This window comes from Gavialis gangeticus, unplaced genomic scaffold (assembly GCF_001723915.1).
Source record: "Gavialis gangeticus isolate Ggan-Ray unplaced genomic scaffold, GavGan_comp1, whole genome shotgun sequence".
Lineage (NCBI taxonomy): Eukaryota > Metazoa > Chordata > Crocodylia > Gavialidae > Gavialis > Gavialis gangeticus.
In genome coordinates this window covers 31,231,252-31,238,568 of record NW_017729034.1, presented here as the reverse complement: position 1 = coordinate 31,238,568, position 7,317 = coordinate 31,231,252, and the positions used below count along the sequence as shown (strand labels likewise).

The 7,317-nt window shown below is 44.1% G+C and overlaps 1 long non-coding RNA gene across 1 annotated transcript in view; it reads left to right on the top strand.

Annotated features, from left to right (window-relative positions):
- The first annotated feature begins 1,363 nt into the window (after positions 1-1,363).
- Positions 1,364-7,317, top strand: part of LOC109304291 — a 49,884-nt gene continuing 43,930 nt past the window's right edge. The window contains exons 1-2 of the long non-coding RNA XR_002099336.1: positions 1,364-1,562; positions 3,578-3,706. This is a non-coding gene — a long non-coding RNA (uncharacterized LOC109304291). The remainder of the gene's footprint in view (positions 1,563-3,577; positions 3,707-7,317) is intronic.

The window sequence follows — 7,317 nt, the reverse complement described above, 5'->3', positions numbered from 1 at the left end:
CTCACTCCCATAGTTTACATCTCAGGTTTTAGTCTTAATTGGGCTGTGAAATCCTGCTAGGGGACACCAGAGCTACTGTGAATTTTGCCACTAATTCTTACCTCTGTGGGTGATCATTTCCAGCTGGGTAAATCCTGGCAATATTTTCAACAAGCACATGCTGGCTGGGGCTGTGTCCCTTTAGTATTTGCTGGGCAGGGAAGGAATAACCAACTATAACAACTGGAGAATATTCTCAGAAAGCCAGTTCTGAGTGTACCTGGGGGAATGTTTTCACTGTTCTAAGGATCACACTCATCCACTTGGGATTAGAAGGACACTGCAAGACCTCCATGTCCAATCACAGTAGCTTGCATGTCAGGCATACTCTGAAATGAGCTGTTCATGAATGAGCTGCAGAGCAGAAGCTGTTTGTGAAAATCATGTGGTCAATACCTTTTTTACAAAGAGGGGCAGAGTTCTAGAGAGGGAGAGAGAAAGAGAGAATAGGGGGAGGATACAGCGGGAAGCCTGGCACAGCTAGTAAGGAAGAAGCAACCAAAACTGTCTACAGTCAAAAACCTGCTGTGCTTGACATCAGGGGCTGTGTCAGTGGGAGTTGTTCTGATCCTGTGGTGCAAGGAAAGAGCTGGTGCTGCTCAGAAAATGCTTTCCTTGTCCCTCTCGCTTGACACTGAAGATGGTTATTTCCTCATTGTTAAGGATGTCGCCCAGCTGTAGCTTCCATTATAAAAAAGTATAGGTGGCTCCTAGTTCCAGTGGTGGTCCATAGGACTGGCTTATAACAAATGCTGAATGCATTTGGCCCTAGCCACATCATGGATGACCACTTGAGGACAAAACAAGCCAATCAAAAACAGAGACTCATATAGGTAAAAGAGCAGAACAATAGTAACCAAAAGAATGGGATACAACTCTTGGAAGATTCAGCCACTAACGGTTACTACAGTTAGGAAAAAACAGTGCAGTGCTAGTCTCTGAAGTATCTGATACTGGGCATGGACTGAGACCAGATATTAGATTAGATGGAGTTCTGGTTCAGTCTGCTCTGGCAGTTCCTGTCTACCATTTGATGTCAAATATTGAACATTTGTACATGTAAATACAGCTAATGTAGGTGGACAAACGAAGGAAAGGGAGAAAAAGCTTCTCTTCTGTCTGCCATGAGAGGTACTTATTTGCCTGAATCCCCTTTTTCTGTCTAGTTTTTTTTATGCCGCACCCATCATTGTTGGAGCAGTTAAGTACAGCTGTGGGTATTAACAGAAGAGGAAAGGCTTAGCATAGACAAAGGTTGTCTAAGACATTTTAAAAATGAAATCGTCATAATTTTACAAGGAAGAAGTAATCTTGACCACCTGAAACCTGAGATCCTGCTCCTGCCTTTGTTCGCGGTCATTTGCATCATCACAGAGCCTCAGCACAGAGCTAAGAGACACGTTACTAGATAAGAAATGTCTGCCCAGAAGAGCAGTCCATCTTTTTACTCTTCTGTGAAATATGAAACACCATAACCAGGAGGAAATATGACTACATCCTGCTTACCACCAAACAACTTTGAGGTAAACAAACTATTCCAACTTTTCTCTGAGCCTAATCTGCATATAAAATGAACTGTTCCAAACAGGAGATTTTACCACACATTCAACTCTCCTATGAAATATGAACTTTCATTTCTACCTAGGAGAACTTTTACAATTGTTTCTCCTATGCCTGAAGAAGGGTGCTTGTGCCTGAAAGTTTGCAATTAAAGAATTTTTTTTGCAAAAATGCAGTTGGTCTAACACAGGGGTTTTCAATGGGGGGTATACTTGTCTGGCCACCATGGGACTCCTGCCTTCTCACCTGGCTGCTGAGGGTACACTGACCCAAAAAGGTTGAAAACCCCACGTCTAATAAAAGATATCACCTCTACCACAAGTTCTGATTCCCTTTAGCATAGACAAACAATTCTCAGCTAGTTAGCTGTGGGATTAAATGCTAGATTACTGTTGGCACGCCCATAACATTTGCTCTCTTTGCTTGCCTTTTGTATTGTTGTAAAGGGCAGAACAGGAATCAGAACTCCTGGGTTCTTCTCTCCTATTCTGCCTATGACTCACTTACTGACTTTTGGAAACGTACTTAACCTTTCTGTGCCTGTTTACTTCTCTTGAAATATGGAAATAATAATTCTGTCTCAGCCTCCTTGGCTTATTGTGAAACTTAAACGATGGTTGTAATGTGCTTTGAGATCTTAGTGTACAGTGGTACTAGACCAGTGATTCTCAACCAGGGAGCTATGGCACTCTGGGGTATCACAGGGCGGCACACAATATTAGCACTGTTAGATGTGGAAACACCTACACACAATTCACAAGGCCAATCCAGAGCTTTCAAATAGAAATTCATGATGTCAAAGGCACTGTAGACTGTTGTGGTCTTTTTGAGTTCTTTGTAGCAGAAGAATTGCTTTGTTATTTTTTCATAGTCAAAAAATGAATGAAATTTGTTTTTGAAATAGGGTGCTGCTAAATTCAGAACAGTTATGGAGGGGTGTCTTGAGTCTAAAGAAGGTTGAAAACCATTACCCAAACAATGAGTAGCAGAGGCTTTCTGAACATATTCTGCTAGCTTTCTTCTCTAGGGACTGTGGAGCATCCTGTGTATTCCCAAGGGACTGTGGAGCATCTAGTAACCAGACCTAAAGAGGACAGGCAACTCCAGGCTATATTTTTTCTCTACTCACTAAGAAGTAGGCCATGCACCTGAATGCAGAAGGATGAAGGGAGCAAGCTCTGCTAATCTGCAGACAGCACATTCCTGGTTCAAAGGGTTCAGGCAGCCCAACTACCTACTGAATGGGGTCTTCCCTCCCCAGCAGAGAGGAGGAGAGGCTGCCTGCAGGACCTCCTCACAAATCCCACTTTGATGTGCCAGTTCCCATCAGGCTGCCTGAGCGCCCACAGCTTATGCACAAGGTGCTTGATGCTGCTTCTGCTCTGCCTTCAAAGCTGATGCCACATGACTGGGCCATCTGCTGACAACCCCCCTCCACAGGGGAGAGGCCAGGGCAGGGTGAAGAAAGTACAGTCATTGGCTTGGTGGTAGAGTTGGCTACAGAACTGGCTTTTATAGGAATTCTTCTCTCTGTTTTCCAGCCCAGTCACCTCCACCTCCATCATTTACTCTGAGACAGGTTGATTCTAGTCATAATTATATGAACTGACAAAAACTGTATGCTGGAGTCCTCCCTTTATGTCTGAAGGAAAGGGGCAGAACCAACTCCCTAGCAAGACACATTAATGGCTCTAGCACCACACCCCAGTCCCGTGGACAAGATAAGGGAATTAAAATGTGAAACTTATGAAATGTTGAGGCAGACTAAATATTACAAATATTAGTTCAGTGGTGATCACTTGTAAATAAATAAATAAATAAAAACAACCCTACATTGAAATAGCATGCTTCAGGTTGCAAAGTCAAGCATTGCAGAGCTAGGAAATGCCAAGAATCAGTGTTGTCTGTGTAACTCCAAGTCAGCCTCTTGTGCTGGATAGTCTTTAATGACAACATCTTCTGTCATTTTTTTCCATAGACCTCCTCACTCCATTTGAAACTCAGAATAGAGATGATCTGCTCTAAAGATGATCCCAGGTGGTGCAGTGAAAGAGGCTGCTGTTGTCATTCATTTGTTGCAGAAGGTGGAAGGTGTATAGTGGTTCAGGTAAGGGTGTGGTTGGTTGAACATTTTCAGCTGGAGCTATTTTTTCAATGGCAAATTGAGTTTCCAAGAAAACTGCAGGTTTTGCCAAAAAACCCAAACATGCAAACCAGATTTCAGTTTCAGTATTCTTTTGTAGTGTAGTGCAGGTGTAGTTTTGTTTGGCATTTAGCTGTGAGGGGAAGGAGCATGTTCAGTGTAGGCAGACTCTTCAGAGAATACAGTGACCAAAATCTACCAAGTCTTCAGTGAGCATATGTAAAGTCAAATGTTTAGAAGTTTACAGCTTGACAAAGATTGGGCAGATTTTCAGAGGAATACCACAAGACACATGTCTGACACCAGGGCAGCCCCATGTCAAATTGCAAGTCCTAATATCAAACCATCTGCATCTTAGTGAAACTTGCTGTAAGGTTTTAATGGACAATATAACCTTTTCACTAATCTTGTGCTGAAAAACAGTGCAAATGTTGAAGCATTTTTTTAAAAATCTACCAAAACAAACACTCAATATGAAAAAATTCAGCCCACATACTGGTAGCTAAAGTTGGGCAACTAAAGCTAGTGTCTTGTAATGGAAAGTGTTCAGCAAACTTCATAGTACCCATCATCTCTGCTGCCTAGAATAGAAATGAATAACCAGAATAGACCAGAATACAATAGCTTCAGGGCCTTGAGAAAGCCTTTTGAGTTATTTTCCTCTTTCAAGCACTATTTTTCTATCTCTGTGACAGCATCATCTTTGTCCAGATCCTTTGACGCTTGTCCCTTTTTGCTTTCCCCTCCAAATCTATGAATGTGAGCTCTGAGCCCAGTTCAACAGGTTCTTGGTTGCACTAGGATCCTCAGGGGCAGAGAGTCCAGTCAGAAGCGTGGATCTTTCCCTAAGTCTGCTAACTCTTAATTAATTTCCCTAGACGCAGATTTAAGGTTCTGGTTCAAGTACGTTTGCTTTCTAACCTTTCCAGCTGCAGTCCTTGTCTCTGGAGTGCAAGGCATGTGGCACTTAATTTTGGTGCTGTGCACAGCTAGTATCCAGTTTCAAGTGATAAGCTGCATCTCTCTTTTGGTTAACACTGACTGCTCAAGTGTTTCCTGAGCCAGTAAAGACCAAGTGTGAGTGGAAGAGACCCTCTAAGCTCAGTCTGCTGTAGGTTGTGATTTACTTTGCAACAATTCTAAGACCACTGCCATTTATATCTAAGTGCCCCAGTCAGGCATGGCCAAAGCAACTGTGCTGTCTTTGAGGTGTAGGGAAAGTCAGATGCATTATACTTTCATGGCATAATGCATTCACTGCATGTCTTTAACAAAGAGGGATTTGTTTACCTGTGTGGGAGAGTGAGAGACGGCATCATTACATCACCCATATGCCCTGGCCTTGGATGGGTCTGTTCACTTTCTGAGGACCAGTTGAAGCAGGATCTGTGAGCAGTAGATGCTACTGTAACCCACTTCTGACTGGACTCTCTGCTTCTGGGGACCCCCAGATGCTGCTGGTAGAACTCAGGGCACGAACTTAGCTTTGATCCATGAAGAATGAATGACAGCACATTACCATGGCAGTTAAGGTTCTTTGGGTAGATGTGATGCCTTTTATTAGACCAACTAAATTGTTGGAAAACAGTTCTTTGCAAGCTTTTGGGTACAAACAGCCTTCTTTAAGCAATGGGAGACTCTGCTGATGTTATCAGTGGAGTCTCCCAGCCTGAAGAAGGGTGTTTGTGCCCGAAAGGTTGCAAAGATCTTTTTTCTAATTATTTAGTTGGTCTAATAAAAGATATCACATTTACCCAAAGAATCTTGCCTGACTATGTCCTTAGACCATCATGGCTACAACCAACAAACCAGCGCTTTACCACTACATTTTCCGCAGTTCCACTCCACAATGGGTATATCTAAGGCAGGGGCAGGCAATTATTTTGGGCAGAGGGTTGCTTACTGAGTTTTGGCAAGCCATCGAGGGCCGCATGACAGGTAGCCCAGGGCAGATAAATATTAATTTTCTAAATTTTTTAGGGGCCCTGTGGGCCAGATAGAATGGCCTGGTGGGCTGCAACCAGCCCCCAGGCTGCATTTTGCCCACCCCTGATCTAAGGGCACTAGTAGCCAGTGCATTCAGTTCCTTGATGGAGGCAGTGCTGTCCACAGTAGCCCCCTCTAGCCAACCCAAGAGTGATACTGATGGACTCTTAAGAAAGAGGCTCCTCTACTACCTGTTTAAATCGTGGTCAGCCAAATCCTGAGTGCCAGGTTCTGTGTTTCTTCTGCACTTTCAGTTTAGAAATCAGTGACAGCACTAGCTGTAGCTGGGGCAAACTAAGTGTCTTTGCCTGGGGTTTGCCCAGTGCATAAAAAAGGATGGGATTTCTTGGTATTTTGCTTGCAGGTATGATGTCTTTTTGTAACGCTACTGTGCTGTATGGAGGTTCCACTGCCCCTTCTTCATTGTAGAGCTGGCCTAGTTTGCAAGACTTATGCTGGCAGTGAGCCGCCAAAGGAAAGGAAAACTGTCAGAGTGCATGCCCATTAGAGCTGTGCAAAACAGCACCGTTCTGTTTCGACTTGCGTTTCGATGGAACAGTGTTTCATTTTGAATTTTGTTTCGATTCGAAACCGCTGTTTCAATGTTTTGCCCATAGGCTATAATGAGGAAGCATGAAACTGCCTATAATTTTGTCATTTCTTGTCTGATTCAGATAAAACTTGCAGGGATGGTAGCCCCCTTTGAGACTATAAAGTCTGCCAAGTTTCAAGGAGTTAGGTGCAGGGGTTTCAGGAAAACTGCACCTCAAAGTCTTGAAAGCAAAAAACTCATGTCATGTGTACGTGTTAAGCCACAGTGGGGTCAAAACTGCAGGTATGCTAGCCTCTGCTGAGGCAACAAAGCCTGCTAAGTTTCAAGGAGATAGCTCCAGGGGTTTGGGGGAAACTGCAACTCAAGCTGTGGACAAGCAAAACTTGTGGCATGGGTGACACTGTGTGTGTTAAGGCGCAGCAGGGTGAAAGCTGCAGGCTTGCTAGCCCCTGCTGAGGCCACAAGCCCTGCCATCTGTCAAGGAGATAGGTGCAGGGTTTGTGGTTCTGGGGCTCTGCACATCTGGCTGCTGACAGGCAAAACTTGTGACATGGGTGGGTGACACTGTGTGTGTGTTAAGGTGCGCCCTCACTCAGCTGACACCAAGGCAGAAAGCAGGGCAGTTTAGACAATGCTGCCTTCTATGAAGTTTTTCCAGCCCTCCCCCAGAGGCAGGAGAGTTCATATGTGTCTTTGGACAGCTTCCCCGTGGTAGCAGAAGTCTGATGTTCACAGAGTTGGGGTTGCTCTGCCAGCCTTATAAAGGGCCTCTGTCCCTGCCCTGCATGGATGTGCTTGCAGGTTTCCTGACAGAACCCATATTCTTCCTTGTACCCCTCCGCTTTCACTTGTATTGCCAAGACCTCACCATTTCTGGTCTTTTCAAGAAATAAACTTTTAAGAAAACCTCGATTTTTAACTCTCCCCTTAGGCTGTCCGTATGCGCTCAGATGCTAGTAAGAACCCTATTTTACCTTCTCTGCACTGGTTTGTTAGACTCCCCTCATCCTTACACTCTAACACACACACACACATT